This window comes from Ambystoma mexicanum, chromosome 2q (assembly GCF_040938575.1).
Source record: "Ambystoma mexicanum isolate Mex_15411 chromosome 2q, UKY_AmexF1_1, whole genome shotgun sequence".
NCBI classification, from domain to species: Eukaryota; Metazoa; Chordata; class Amphibia; order Caudata; family Ambystomatidae; genus Ambystoma; species Ambystoma mexicanum.
In genome coordinates, this window is record NC_090924.1 from 600747299 (window position 1) to 600763868 (window position 16570).

The 16570-nt window shown below is 44.1% G+C and overlaps 1 protein-coding gene across 2 annotated transcripts in view; it reads left to right on the plus strand.

The window, feature by feature from the left end:
- The window catches only part of TTC21A (tetratricopeptide repeat domain 21A), a 1029691-nt gene that overhangs the window by 829372 nt on the left and 183749 nt on the right, over positions 1–16570 (plus strand). The window lies entirely within an intron of this gene.

Consider the following 16570-nt stretch of genomic DNA (forward strand, 5'->3'; position numbering starts at 1 on the left):
CGGACGAAACCTGTTTGTCTTGTAGCAAACTGATTTGTCTTTCTAGCCCAATCACATAAATCCGATAGCAGAGTTGATCCAAAGATTTTGCCCAGAGGGTCCAGCAGGGCTATCGGATGTTTATTAAAACCATCTCTTTCGAATGGATTGTGTCCTCCAACGTATTCCTCATCTTTGATAATTACGTCCAGCTTCGGCAAAATAATTCTCGGCAGAGGGCGCCGTGCGTCGATGGCGTCGAGTTGATGTCCCTCGAAGGCCTCCGACGTCATCGGGTGTATAAGTAGCACGTGCAGCGCCCGTTGGCCTCAGTTCCGTTTTTCCACAAACGTGTTTGCTTCAGAGACTCGGCGCGCCTCGCTCGTAATTCTTTGCAACGCAATTCCTGAAAATCGAAGTTAATCGACGACTATGTCTTCGTCCTCTACCCCGACGACTCCTTGTACGGGTTTAAGTAGTGTAAGAAATGTGATTCGAAAATGTCGATCACGGACCCCCATCATTCTTGCCTGTGGTGCTTGGGGGAAGGCCATGACACTAATTCCTGCGCAAAGTGTCAGGCTATGACGGGAAAAGCCCTACGAGAACGAAAGGGGAAGTTACAGGTAAGACCAAAACCGATAGTTTCTCAACTGTCGATTCCGGAGATCGTTCTCCTCGACATAAGAGTGTACAGAAAGCGATCGAGGTCCTGTAGTGGTTTGTGCCACTTGTCCTCGAAAGAAGCAATGGAGGAGACTGCATCATCGTTCGCCATCCTCCTCATCCTTGACGGACGAAGCCCCCAAAAAACTAAAGTGCCCCACCAAACATTCGTCATCTGAAGATTGGGAGGCATTCCGCTTGAAAATGCTGGAAATGTTTGAAAAGAATAAGCATCCGTCCACGCCTTCTTCGGAAGCTGGCAGAGAGCGGTCCCGTACTGACACTCGCGCGCCCTTGAGCCCAGGTGGTCGATGGAAGGTTTACGCAGAACCCTTGAGGCATGACTAGCGTTCGAGGTCCTCAATGCTGTTGAAACCTGTTTTTTAAATCCCTTTCTTCAATTTTTGAAGAAAAAAGATCTGGTGAAGAGGCTGCCCCATTTGGCCTTGACTTTGGAACTCCAAATGTACCGGAATGTCTTATTTCCGAAGAGGGCAGGATGAGAGACCTGGTTGACACTCAGAATAATGCCAGCGGCGTTGATACATCGCCTGAAATGGAGTTTGGTAGGCTAGAGCCAAGAGAGCATGCTGACTCTTCATATCGTCACCTGATGTCCAAGGTGGTCGAGTATCTAGGCTGGGCTAGACCTCCGGTTCAATTTGTCCAAGATGACCTTACAAATATTCTGGACCAAGGTCCACCTACAGAGCCAATCTTACCTTTTCATGTGGCTTTACAAAATAGGTTGGCCAGAAATTGGGAGTCCCCGGACACCATCCCTGCAGTGGATAAATCCCTCGCAAGAAAATACTGCCCTTCCTGTAGCTACCCCGGCTTTCTGTCCAAGAGCCCCACTCCCGAGAGTCTGGTGATCCAGGCAGTCACGTCTACATCAAATAAGGCAGCGTACCCTTCTATCCCTCCAGATAGGGACGACAAGCGTTTGGATGGATGGGCGCGGAAGGTATTTTCAGCTGGCAGTATGGCCCTGAAGTCGACCAACTCCACATGTGCCTTAGCCACATTTTCATACACTCTGTGGGAGTGCATATCCATGGCGGCGGAGCACATTCCAGAAGGGGAGGAAAAGGGAGGTTTCGTAGCTATCGTTAAAGATGGCAAAGAAGCCATGCGTGAATCCCTTCAATCTGGATTGGACACTGCGGACAGCATCAGCAAGTCCATGGCTACGAGCACAGTAATGCGCAGATTTGCGTGGTTGCGCAAGTCGGGTTTTGCACTGGACGTGCAGGCTCGTTTGCTAAACATGCCATTTGATGGGTCTCACCTATTTGGCACCAAGGCTGACGAGAGCCTTGAGAGGTTGCAGACCTCAAAGGTGGCTGCCAAATCTTTAGGGGCCGCTGTTAGGCAACCTCAGCCTTTTCGTTCTTCAGGACAACCATGGAGGGGGCGATCCTATCGTTACTACTCCTCTTTTGGAAAGGCGAGAGAATGGCCAGCCAAAGAGGCCAAAGAAAAAACCTGTGTGGTGGACGAGGAAAAAGTGCAAAGCCAGCTCCAGCTACAGCTTCCTTGCCATCGGCAGCTGCAACAACCGCTCCAAAACCACTTTGAGAGCTTGCATCATAAATCACTGGTGGGGGGCAGACTGTCTCAGCATCTTGAAGAATGGCGAGCCATTACTTCAGATGCTTGGGCTCTGGAGACAATAGCCCAAGGTTACTGCCTTCCATTTATGACGCAGCCTCACAACAATCCAACGGGGAAACACTCTTTAAGGATTTGAGATCCGCTCCTTGTGCAGGAAATAATAACCCTGTTTGAGAAAGGGGCTATAGGACCAGTACCTGTAGCGGAGAGGAACAAGGGTTGGTATTCCCCATGTTTTTTGATCCCCAAAAAGGACAGAGGACTGAGTCCCATCTTGGACTTGAGATACTTGAACAAGTTCCTCAGGAAGGACAAATTCAAGGACACATTCGAGATGATCACACTTTCTCAGATCCTTCAGGCCCTCCAGTTACAGGAATGGTTGGTGTCATTAGACCTTCAGCCGTTCAGTTTCAAGTCCTACCATTCGGGTTGACCTCTACCCGAGGGTCTTCACCATACTGATGGTGGTGGTGGCAGCGCATCTCAGTAGGATATGTATACCCCTACCTGGACGATTGGCTGATCAGAGCACGTTCTCCTGAACAAGCTCTTGTGGCTGAGTGAGACGGAAGCTGCTGTGTTTAAGAGCATACGTGATTTGCAGTGCGACTTGCCTCTGTTTCACTCGTGACTGTGAGGTTCTGTGAGGTTCTTTCCTCTAAACTGCTCATGAGGAAGAAGGCTTGTGAGGAAGGAAGTAGGGAGAGAGGAGCCGTGCTTTGCTGTGCTACCGTAGCAACCTTGTATCGAGCTGAGAGGTTGGCCGTGGTATAGGCGCGACGAGCAGTAGTGAGCGGAGGTCGCGGAGCGAGTGAGCAGCCTCTCCCTGGTGAGTTGCTCGCATTTGTTAAACTCCTCTAAATCTTCCTTTTGGGTTGGGGAACGGTATACGAAAGCCCACGCTGGTCCCCTTAAACAATCCCTTTCAAAACCTTGTTTTCTCGCATGAGATGTCCGCGGTGGTAGTAGAAGCGCCACAGAGCCACTTGGGAAATGCTCAGCCCCTAGCCTGTCGCATCCTCTGCTGTTGATATCAGGAGGGGAATGAACTCGGGCGTTGAGGGAAATTAAGAGCGGAGGACCTGGCAAACTTGTGGTGACTGTGGGAGAGCTTGCTTTGGATTTAAATACGCAGTGCGGGCTAACGAGGGTAAAGAGTGCCTTATTATTATACTGAACTCCTTGGTGAAACCTTGCATTTAGCATATTTAATGTAGCCGGGAGACTGTGGGATCCTTATACTTTGATCCAGGCTGCATTAGGAAAGGAGGAATTGCACGATTTTAGCCTGTGTCGCGACGTGACAAGGACCAGTTGGTCCACAGGCATAGATTGGAGCAAAGGTGGAGTTTGACGGAGCTCTCCGGCTGAGCGCGGCTGAAACGCAGGAAGAAATGTTGCAGGCTCTTAGTCCTCTTGGAACAAGAACTCGTGGACAAGTAAGGCTGGGAGCTAGCATGCTTAAAGTGATTGAGGCTCAAAACCCTTCCTATGAAAGCAAAAATGAACTGGTGGCTGCTGCTGATATGAATGATGTCGCTGATCCGACTACATATTCAACGAGCACTGAGGGAAGAGCCGGGGGAAAGATTGCAAATGCTTCGAGGGAAAGGGAAAAAGTAACCCTAAACTTGGCCAATAATGGATTGGTCACCTCGGGGGTGAACAAAACCTGGGACATTCAAGTTCCTGACATGGATAGTGTAAACAGTGCATTAAGCATGGATGAAAGAGACCACATTGCTGAATTGCTGTCGGAAGGGTACATTGATATAGAAGAGGGGTATGGGTCCAATCCTATTCCCAGCATTGGGACTAAGTTAAAGGATTGCCAGGAAAAAAAGAGAGACAAACAAAATCTGGCGAAGAATTTACAATAGGATACGGCAGTGGTTGTAAATCAGGGTCAACCATTGTTGGAAAGAGGTAATGTGAGGACAAATAATGAGCCCAAGCCCCTGGATGTGGGGCTAAATGCAGGTTTAGATGCCCACCTGCTAAAGGAACTTGTGGAACTGACAAAAAAAATTGCTAATCTAAAATGCTTAAGTCTGACTTGTGTAAATGAGCGAGTGCGTATATTACACAAATCTTTATAACAAGCTGATTTTAGAGTGGAATGTGAGGTGGCAGAAAGGAAACCTCTAAATTCCCGTGAGGGTGTATCAAAACGCTGGGTTGAATATAAATAGGCTTCCCAATAAACAGAATATAAAAAGGTGAGAAATAGCTGCCAGACAGACAAGGACCCGACACAGGAGCTAGGAGGATCATCTGAAATGGGGTATGAGGAGGTGTTCTTAGAGGAAATGGCTCAGAATAGTAGTCCATTGGGTGCGCAGGAGGGGGATTCAGTGTTTGAAGAGAACAATATCCCACCTTCGTAGTGTTCCTCTGCATCTTCATCGAGATTGTCTCATTGGCTGTGATTGTGTAAGAAAAGGTAGACCAAAGGGCAAACCCCCTCTGGGAACAGAGGAGTGGGCTTGTCTTCAACAACTCATGATGGCCCCCCTTACGTCACTCCTGCCTTTCACTAAATTATATGAGACAATAACAACTGGGCTTCAGGATCAATCTACCATGATCTTGGGAATATCCAACAAATTGACGGATATGGAAGCCTTGGCAAATAAGATGGAAGCCAGAATGGACAAAGATTCTAAGGTCTCGACTAACTGGCAAAATCATCTGTGCGATCTGGCTAGGAGGGACACAACAGAAATAACTGTTATGATGGAGGTGTTGCTTTTAGATGGTGAATGGATGCGAGCCCAGATCAAGGCATTGCAGAAACTGAAAAATATGGAAGTGGAGGGCTTGAGAATTGAGCAGGATAGAGCAGGTCCAAAGGAATTCACCCAGACAGTGCAGGAAAAACAAAGTACCCTGATGCCTTCAAAAGAAGGAAATATCTTCTCTATGTTCAAAGCTTCTAAAGTAGCAGATGTCAAAGGAAGTCAGGCCAGTATTGCTCAGAAAGTATGTAAGAAGATTCAATTCAACACTACAGCTAAGTCAATGCCTAGTCTGGGATACTGAATGGAAACCCTTATTGATATATCTTTATGTTCAGTTCATGAGTTCTGGATGACTACCCCTATATAACACCCCCCTCTTAGAATCCCCCTGACCCCACTGAGCCAAGAAGTAGTTCTGTATTGCAAGTTTAAAAGGTTTATTTGAGAAATAAGACAAAATATAGATACCACACTTTTATAATAAATTAATAATCGATATCGCCCTTATAAATATAATTTTAATCAACAATGGGTAATCTGACACTAGCACACTTCTTTATAATCAATGAGGAGTTAGTATAGGATGGATCAAGTAGCAAAAATACTTTTATGATTTCAAGGGCAAAGCAATGAGGAATAAAATGCAGTACAGAAATACTTGAGATGATTTTAGCGAAAGATAATATAATCACTTTTTCTCTGGCAATTCACCCCACTCCCCTATGCAATGTAAGACATGGAAGTAGATGGAAAGAGGAGCACACAGTTCTCAGGAATGCAATCAAATACAATACGAAATTCAGTTCCCCCCCAGCAAGCTTAGAGAAAACCGGTATGAGTTTTAAAACACAGGCCCAAGTGCTTTGAATGTGGTGGCAATGAAGTGAGAAATATGCTGAAAATGCTTTTAATTCCCTTTAGGAGATTCAGGGTGAGTGAGAGATACTTGGGATGAGTTCAGGCTCACTTTAGCAATGATTCAGAGATGGTGATTAAGAGGCAACAAATTTTTAGCAAGGAAAGAAATGACTGCTGATGGTTACATGTGGCTGGATTTTTAACCAAATCGCAAATCGCGGTAAAATTTGCGAGTGTGTGAATCGTGATTACGGCAAAAGTATAAGGAGTAGCAAGTCGGTTCTAAGTTTGTTGGAAAGCTGAGATTCTAAGCTTTCAGAGGAAAGTTTTGTTCCTATCCCAAATGCTTCCAGAGATACGGACGATTAAATAAAGGTAGTTTTTCGGATTTAAAGTAAACTTAAAATGACAGGTGACAGCATGCAGCTTCAGAATTGACAAGTGACAGTGGTGCAGCTTTACAAAATGACAAGTGACAACTTCTAGGAGGCAGTTCTGGTTAGATTAAAATAGTTTGGATTAGATTATTTTAAAGTAAGAGCTTATTTCTGTCACAATCTGACCTAAGTACTCACAATATATTTTGGAAGGACTGGACCTCGTCACGGATCTGATCAATCAGGCTAGCGGCACTTCACAGCGATCTGGTCTCTGGGTCTGCGGTTCTGCACGGTCTGGTCTGGTCGGGTCTGGCACTGGTCTGGTCTGTCCGGATACAGCGGTCTCTGCACGGCTCCTGGATCTCTGCACTGGTCCTGGCAAAAGTTCTTGGCAAGGGATTCAAGCAGCTCACCCGGCTATGAGTAGCTTGCAGTGATTTGAGGCCTGCTGCAGAGAACTCAGCTTGTGGTTTTAGGCCTCTGATTTAGGTTCTAAAGTATAAGTGCTAGGTTCTGGAGTTTGTAGCTGGAGTCAGTCTGGAACTGGTATCTTCTGGATGTTGTGTGGTCCGGCAAAAGGCTCCGCAGCAACTGGATTTGAATGTCCTCTCTAGCTTCCAGTGGCTCTTTTTATGTCTTTTGAAAGTGGGTGTGTGCGCAGCATCACTAAGCCAGCCCCTCTCTCAACTGATCATTGGTCAAGCTTTTCTCTCTTCCTTGATAGGGGAAAGGAAATGTGAGTCATGGTGATGCTGTTTTATGGCCTGCAGAAAGGACACTCCCCTGTCAAATTGCACATAAATCTATATTTGACCCAAATACATATTCCACAGATACACAGTTGTTTGTCATTGCATACACACATCATGCATTACTGATGGGAGGCACTGTTCCGACCCTGGCGTTTCTAGGAGCTTGGGTAAAGAAATGGCCACTTTTTGCGCTTTTTAGTAGCTTTCCCCATATCGGATTTTTCTCCAAATTTATACAATTGTGTGCAAGGCATGTGGGCATTTAGATAAGGAAGTGTCAGATTTTTAACATGCATACATTTAGAGTAACAGCCTCTTTTCCGCTCGTAAACCCCCAGATCATACCACTGGGTCCTAAAACCTCTTAAAATGTGGGCAGAAAAATCACAAGAATTATGGTATCATTTAGATAATTTTGACAAGTCCGCAATATGAGTTATACATCTTTCTTAAAATCATATTCTGGCCAACAGTGGTGTGTCTTCCCAGGTCACATGGTGGAGAAAACAGTCTATCCACTTTCTTTAAGCTCAGCCTGTCCTCAGAGGGGGCTGCCCCTCCCCGTTTCTGCCAAGAGGAAGCCACTTTTACGACACCCCCAATATAACCTCTGCCTGAGTCAAGGAAGGGCTTTGTTCAAAAGGAAGCCATTTACGATCCCCCAATAAACCATCTGCCTGGGCCCTTTGTTTAGTTTCTTGCAATCCCCTGGTAATTCAATCAGAGAGTGTGTGACCTCCTTTTGGCAGGAGCAACAGAATGCATCCAGGCCTGGGAATGTATTTGTTGGGCAAGCCCCCACTCCTGTCGGGCAGAATTGGAATCTCTTTAAGCCAGTTTTCAGCTAAAATGTCACTTTTTGTTCCCCAGTTTAAGTCAATACAATTTTTACATATGCAGCTAGAATGCTGACTCTAAGTTCAAAACTATGACATTTTAACAGTTACAAACTATGTGACACTCAAAAGTAGGTCACTCAGTTAATTTAAACATTTCGATTTTGGTGGTTTTAATCCAGTTTCAGTTAGGCTGCTGACATGCATAGCTCAGCCAGTTTTGTTATGAACATTGTTTTGGGCTCTTCATCTTCCCAGATTTTGTATGCACACATACTTCATTCTGCCAGATGTCCGCTGGTGTTCAGTGAGATTTTTGGATGTGTTGCAATGTTTGAAAATAGGCATTTTGAGCTGGCATTCAGAGAAACCAAAGGTAATTTTAAAGCGTTTTTGAGCTAACAGGCGCTGCTGTTTTACCTTTGGCACCCATTCCACTCATGGCACCCTGGCTCATCATGCTCGCACTGGTGGGTGGCAAGTTAGGCAGCCATTTTGGTGTACGCACAAACTGCGTGGTTCTCCTGGATTCTGGCGCACATTTGGGATTTTTGGCCATCTTGGATTTTCTAAGCCCACAGCACCAAATGTTGCAGCATGATACGTGGGTCAGGACACCCAACAAGTAGGCAATGTTTAAAGAAAACGAAAACACATGCCACCTTCTACAAAGAGAAAATCAAATGACTTGAGAGTGTTTTTAAGAAACTTACGCTCTCCCCGACTAACGGATAATATACCAGAACCAAAAAGAGCTTGGAAAAAACTGGCCATTGGGGATGAGAACCAGATTATGAAGCCGGTCAAGATGGATGAAAGGGTGTTGGAGGAAGAACCGCTCAAACTATCAGAAGCCGACCTTAGCGATCTAATCAATGAAATTGAGAGGGCAGAAGAAGATGAACGATGGAAAGAGGTCAGCAACTCCGAGTGGGCAAAAATTGAGAATCATTTAGAGGCAATGATAAAACCATTTCAGAAGAAATCGAAGATTTTGAGTGAAAATTATAAACCCTCAACACCATCACAAGTGCAGAAACCGTTTAGAACAATGAATGAGAAGAGAAAGGGATTGTAGCCAAAGAATCTACCAAAACAAGGGAGGAAGAGTGGGAAAGAAGATCATGGCCAAAAGAGAATACAAAAGCGCCTCCTGTGAAATCTAATAAAGGGGAAAAAAAAGGAAAGGGCTAAGAGCCCCAGGAGAGAGACTTGCAATATATACCTGGATAGAATTGTCGTTAGCTCAGACATTCCAGTTCTCAACAGTAGAAATTGCTTATGCCTGTTGAATTGTGTTATACCTACCCACCAGATATCCGCGAGAGACATTAGTATTGTTGAATTTGTCTTGGACAACAGGATTGATTGGGTTATACTCCACTTGGAGGCCCAAGCCAAGAAAGATCTAATCTTATCTCTGAAGGATAAATTCCTCCCATTGGGATATGAGGTTAGTGACTATCAAGAACGGATAAGAGCAAACTGGCGACAAGCAACGATTCAGAGGGAAACCCCTAAGAAGAAGTTGAAAACCCTCAAAAGAAAGAGAATGTTACTGAAGAAAGAGCCGCCCTGCCCAAAAAAGAAAATCTGAAATCACTGAAATTTACAATTCCAAATCAGAGAAAAAAGGGAGACCTGGGAAGATCAGAAAATGATGTGATAATTGTTGAGGAAGAATCATGGGTCAAGAAGAATAGGTTGTTATGATGGGGGAAGGAGAGCCTCTAAGGATAGCCTCCTGGAACACAAGGGGATTCCAATCATTGTTCTCAGAAAGAATTCGGATCTCGAGAGATTCGATGTGCTGTGCTTCGAGGAGACTTGGTTGAGGACTACACCCTTATATGATGAATATGCTGCCTTTTTTAACCCGGCCCCAAAGGGGCTACTTGGCCGACCATATTTGATCCTCTTAACTCTTGTTAAATTAACTTTGGGTTGGACTATTACAAAAGCTAAATGGTCAAACCCCTATGTACAGGCGATGATTTTGGAACAAAAGCAAAAGTCCCAGTTAATCTCAATACTTTTCATTAACATATATTGGCGTGTTCCTATGAGCAAGGAAATTAAGCTAGTGGAATGTATTGGAAAGGAAATTGATGATATGATGTGGGAAAGGGATGATGCCAAAATTATTATCTGTGGCGATTTAAACATCAAAGTATTAAGTAAGACAGGCCAGCCACTGAATAAGAATGAATGGAATGTAAGGGAAAGTGAGTGGATGAGTACTATGGAATCAAGGAAAATGTTCATCCTTAATGGTCAGACACCAGGAGATAGGCCAGGGAAATGTACATGGAAACACAGAGAGCAGGAATCGTGTATCAACTTTTGTTTTGTTTCGGGGAATTTAAGAGAGAAGGTGGAAACGTTTAATATCATGCCGCAGGAATGGAGCAAGCATGACCTGTTAGCTATCTCCATCAGAAAAAATCTGAGGGCCAAAGAGAGGAAAAAAATGGATGAGGTGGAATTAGAAAGAGGAGTTAATCGCCTTAGGTTAAAATCGCATGAAGTGACGCTGATTGTAAGTCGACACGTGTACTCTGCTCTAGCAGATCCTACCTGAGTGGAATATCAGGGTATGCTTCAGGACTTCAGCCTACAAGGAGTGAGGAAATTCTCAAATCAAGTGGGCCAGGAACATTATTATGATCAGGTCCTGGTAAATAGGAGAAAATTGCTGAGGAAGTCCATTAGGCAGATAAACAAAGAGGAGGCTAAGTCACTGAAAAAAGAACAAATCAGGTTAGTGAAACAGAAATATAGAAATTGGTGCATTGGCACTAGGATTATGAGAGCACAAAACGACGATGAACATATGCTAAAAGTGGTATGTGCTAAAAGCACCGGAAACTTGTGGAAACTAATAAATAATGGGGGTACCTTTAGACCATGTAACATCATTAGCATGTTGTTGGAAATGGATTGGGTAGCTCATTATACAAAACTGTTTGCAGATCCAGGCTGGATAGTAAATAAGGTGGAAGAGTCACAGCCCCAAACTTAGATTTTCGCTTTTGACGATTTAGATAGGGAAATGATGAACAAAAAATGGAGTGCATCTCGAGCTGAGGGACCCGATGGTCTATCCAACCAGGAACTGAAAAAAATAGAGGTCAATGGAGTAAATTCCTACCAGTCCTTTTTGCCCAGGTTATGATAAATAAAAAGATACCATCATCATGGAGAGAGGAAAATATAGTGCCCATCTTCAAAAAAGGAGATGGGGCAGTGCTGAAAAACTACCGCCCTATCGTCCTCCTCGACTCAATAGGGAAATTATTTGCAACAGTCCTGTTGAGAGATCTTAGATTATGGGCCAAGAAGAGTGGCATCCTTGACACAAGACAAACAGGATTTGTCACAGGAGTAGGTACTACTCTAGATCTCTTTATTATTAACCTCTTAAAAGAAAGAGCCCTAGAAACATGCTTATATTTAGCGTTTATAGATCTCAAACAGGCATTTGATGGAGTCATTACGGAGAAGCTCTGGGCAAAGTTGAGAACATGGAATTGCCCTAAGGACCTGGTAGAAGCCATTGAGGGACTCTATACAAATACCTTGGTTAGGATTCGACTGTCGGGCAAATTTCATCTGTCACAAAACATGTCCACTTACCGAGAGCTGAAGCAAGGGTGTGCCTTGGCCCGCTCTTATTCTGCTTGTATATTGCTGACTTGGCAGACTCACAGAGAGATGTTATAGCTTTCCTCCCAAAGGTGAATAGTACAGCAGTGCCTTGGATACTATTTGCTGATGACCTAGTCTTTTTAGACTTAACACCAATTGGTCTTCAGCGTAGGATACATGCCTTCAACTCCTATTTGAAGGAAAATGGCATGAGGATGAATGTTGTAAAATCCAAGGTCCTTACAATGAAATCGGCCGATGAAAAGAAAGTAGAGAAATGTACATGGAAGGTGGATGATGAGCCCATTGAGGGGGTGGAAACCATGATCTATTTGGGGATCGTCGTCAACAGAAATGTAAATGATCAGGGGCATCTCATACATCTGAGATCTACACTGACTACTCTAACAAATCAGGGAAGAGTCTTCCATAGTAAATTTGGGAGATTCACGATGATCCCCATTCTGTTGTTTTATAAACCGAAAATAGCACAAGTGCTAACCTATGGAGCTGAGGCTATTTTAGATCTCCCCTGGGAAATATGGGAGAAATTAGAGGGTCAGTTCTGGCAGTCATTACTGCGATTTACAAATGCGATACCAGTGTGTGCCATTAGACAAGAACTGAAACTGCAATCCCTGGAGTCTATGGTTCTCTGGAAATCAGTGGCCTTATAGAGGAAGTGTAGATATGATACAGATAAAGCACCCTTTGCGATTTTTTATCCAATAAAAGGAGCCCAGGATAAATATGTAACACAGTGGAAATTGAAGATAGAAAAGATCTTACAACAAAATGATATTAGTACAAGTGACTTAGCTGTAAATCCAAATAAGGTTAAGCGAAAATTGCAGAATGTTGATTGGATAAGTACACTAGAACAGTGTGAACAAGCTAAATTGAGCTGCCCACAAACTGCTGAAAAGAAAGGTTTAAACGGCCTTCCGAGATATTTGCAGCAATTTCCATCCCAGCACTACCGGGATATGCTTCTTAGGTGCAGATTAAACACTTTAGCCACAGGAGGAGTCTTGTGGGCCTGGAAAATGCTGGGCATAAAAAACAACCAATGCTGTTTCTGAAGGGATAAAGACATGGTGGAGGCACTGTGTCATTGGGTAACTGTCTGCGAATCCCTAAAAGAAATTAGACATCTCTACTTAGCTGAGTATAGTATGAATGATAGTACTCTGAGTCCAAATGATTGGTGGGTTTGGGTTAATATGGAGGAAAAGGACTGGCTTAGTAATTGCGGTATTGAAAATGATTTAAAGGATTTTAAAGATGAAGTTGGAATTGAAAGAAAAGGATTAAGGAAATGTTTTATATATTTTTTGTTTATGAAATTTTGGAAGAAGTAATTTATGTATTTTATGATGATGTAGTAATGTTAAAGGTTTATGTGGTTATGGCCATGATTGGTCATTTCTGTTGTTCATTTTAAACCAATAAAATATTAACTTGACCAACCAAAATAAATAAAAAATAAATAAATAAATAAAATATTATACTTTTTTTTTTTAAACAAGCTCTAGATCATCTCAAAGTCATCTGCAATTCCCTTCACAGACTGAGCTTCTCCCTCAATTTCAAGAAGTCACAGATGACACCTTGCCGGCAGCTCCAGTACATCGGAGCTGTACTAGACACATCATTGGGAAAGAGCTCGCCACCCAAGGCGAGGGCTTAAGACATTCTTCAGATGGTTACCAAATTTCAAACTTCCGGCCTTCGATTTCATGGCCTCCTGCATTTTCCTGGTGCCAGAAGCCCGCCTGAGAATGAAATCCCTTCAATGGGCTCCAAGAACACAATGGTCCCAATTCTCAGGAAAGAAGTCAGACCGACTTCAGGTTCCAAGCAGGGTCTCACAGGATCTTCTGTGGTGGGCCTGCGAGGACAATATTCTGAAGGGAGAACATTTTTTGCAGCCAGGGCCAGAGATTACAGAAGTGACAGACGCTTCACTATCGGGGTGGGGAGCCCATGCCAACGGTCTGACAATCAGCGGTTGTTGGTCTCCATCGGAGTCCAAACTACACATCAACCTTTTGGAGCTGAGGGCAAGCAGGCTAGCGCTGAAGACCTTTCTGCCCTCTGTCAGGGGAAAGAATGTCCTGATAATGACGGACAACTCAGTGGCCATGCATTACCTCAACAAGAGAGGAGGTGTAGGGTCTCTACCACTGTGCAGAGAGGCAATGCAGCTCTGGTACAGGGCAATTCGAGAAGGAATCTCTCTATCAGCAGTTCACCTAGCCGGGGAGGAGAACACGACAGCGGATGCTCTGAACAGGCAAAGCACAGTCTCCCACGAGTGGGAGCTAACTCAGGAAGTCCTTCAAGAGATCTTCGCCCTTTGGGGAACCCCTAAGGTGGACCGGAAGCAACCGTAAGTGCGAAAGGTATTGCTCAAGGGAATTTCCTCTGAGCGGAGCTCTAGGAGACGCGTTCGTGGTGGATTGGGATTTTCCACTACTATATACGTTCCTACCGATCCCCGTCATTCCTCAAGTAGTCAGGAGGTTGAGACAGTTCGGAAGCCGCATGATCCTAATTGCCCTGGATTGGGCCAGGAGAACCTGGTGCCCGGACCTTCTGGATATGTCCATCTGTCCTCCGATACGTCTTCCACAAAGAGCGGATCTTCTCTCGCAAGGGGAGGGACAGGTTCTCCATTCAGAGGTCAACACTCTCAAACTTCACGAGTGGTTTCTGAAAGGTTGCGATACAAGGATTGAGACCTCCCAGATGACGTATGGAGGTGTTGCTTTCGGCAGGAAAGCCAGCAACAAAATCTCTGTACCATTGCCGCTGGAACAAGTTTCACGACTGGTGCAGGAAAAATAATGTTGATCCTTTTCTATATTGCACTCCGGATGTGCTTTCTTTTCTCATTTCATTAGCATTTCATTAGCACAGAAAGTTCTTAATATTGGAACCGTTAAAGGTTACCTGGCAGCGCTTTCCATATTCAAGCGCTCTTTGGAAGAATGCTCTTACTTCAAAATTACCTTGGTGATTCAAATTCTGAAAGGGCTCACAAACGTGTTCCTGCCTTCTACTTTTCAGGTTCCAGTTTGCGATCTAAATTTGCTCCTAAAATGTCTAATGTGTGCCCCATTTGAACCCTTGCACACATGCCCATTGAGGTTATAGACCTTCAAAACCATATTGTTGCTTGAATTGCCATCTGCACGTAGAGTGAGCGAGTTGCAGACACTCTCCTCCAGGCCACCCTATACCGTATTCCACAAGGACAGGGTTGTGTTTAGGGTAAAACCCTCCTTCCTACCTAAGGTGGTATCTGATTTTCATCTAAATCAAAAGATAGTTTTGCTGGCGTTTTACCCCCCACTGCATCCCAGTAAAGAGGGAGAGAGGCTCCATAGATTGGACCCTAAGCATAAAAGAGCTTTAAGCTTCTATATTTCTAGATTCTCCAAACTAAGAGTGGATGACCAACTCTTTGTTGGCTACACGGGAAGAGAATTAGGACAAGCTGTTTCGAAACAGACTTTGTCAAGGTGGATTATACTTGGTATCTCAGAATGTTACAAAATGGCAGGCAAGGACCTGCCAGAGGTTTGAGAGCTCATTCTACCAGAGGTATAGCCTGGCCTGCAGCCGTTCAAAGGGGAGTACCTATTAGATCCATTTGTCATGCTGCAACATGGTCATCATTGCATACGTTCACAAAGCATTATTGTCTGGATGCTTCCTATTCTCAGGATGTCGCCTTTGGTAAGGCAGTACTGTATTCGGCCTTATGAAAGGTCGACAATTCTAAATTCTCCTCCCTCCTCCCATTCTACATACTGCTTTGGGAGTCTATCAAAGATGAGGAATACGTTGGAGGACACTTCGAGGGACAAATCGACTCAATGCCATTGACGCACAGCGCCCTCTGCCGTAAATTATTTTTCCGAAGCAGCCGAAGCTGGATGTGATTATCAAAGATGAGGAATACGTTGGAGGAACATCCAATTGAAAGAACGTTACCAGTTGGTAAGTAACTTGTTCTTCTGCATGTATCCAATTTTCACTACTTGTACCATAGTGGATGAGCCAGTAATGGAACTCGAGACCCAGGGATGTTGAGTGGAGACTAGTAGGCCTCCCTTCGACCGACCAACTGGACCCTTTGTCGCCATTATCTGCATGGTACTCACACGCTTCAGTCATCCATGTTTCTTGCAGATCGATTAGACTGAAGAATTCAGAGTATGCTAGTAGCCCATCCTCAGCACAGAGATGGGCAAACCCTCTAGTATTCCACAAGCACATTATGTTTTCGTCATTGAGAAAGAGATTTAAAGTGGGCCTTACACACTGTGGGTAACCATTGCCAGTAGCCATCCCCACTGCTAGCTTCTTCACTATTTACAGTCATTATCCTCATTTGGCCAGAAAATTCCAAATCATTTCCTGTGCTATTTAGGTTAACCTCTTTTCTGTTATTATTCATCACACCTAATTCACCAGCACTCCACTGATTAATACTACTGTCTTTTACTTCATCTCATTTGGTTCTTTCATTTAATTGGTTAAAGATTATTTAATTGGCCATGACTAATTAAGAGCTCTAGATGGAACCTTGATGCACTATAGATTCAACTTGTACCATCCATTCGATACTTGGGCATTGTCTATAACACCTCAATAAGAGAACATGATTGGATCTGCAACCTTAAACAACGCATGCTGACCTTTGCATTACAAGGAGCTAAGCTACACACTGAATATGGGAAATTCACTTTAAAACCCGTACTAACTTTTTATATACAAAAGGTTATTCCCTCAATCACGTTTGGAGCCGAGGTCGGATGGAACTTAGATCATCATATGTGGCCAACCCTTAAAGGTCTGTTCTGGAGACGTATCCTTAAACTACCAAAGGGCGTCTCAATGATTTCTATAAGATATGAACTTGGACTCAAATCAATACATAACATAGTTGTCTGGAAATCATTGGCCATGCTACGAAAGATGTCACTAAAGGACCAGGCTCCGGCCTATAAAATTTTTGCAAATATAGTCCATCAACAACACTGTAGCATAATGCAAAATTAGTCTAGCGGCCTAAAATT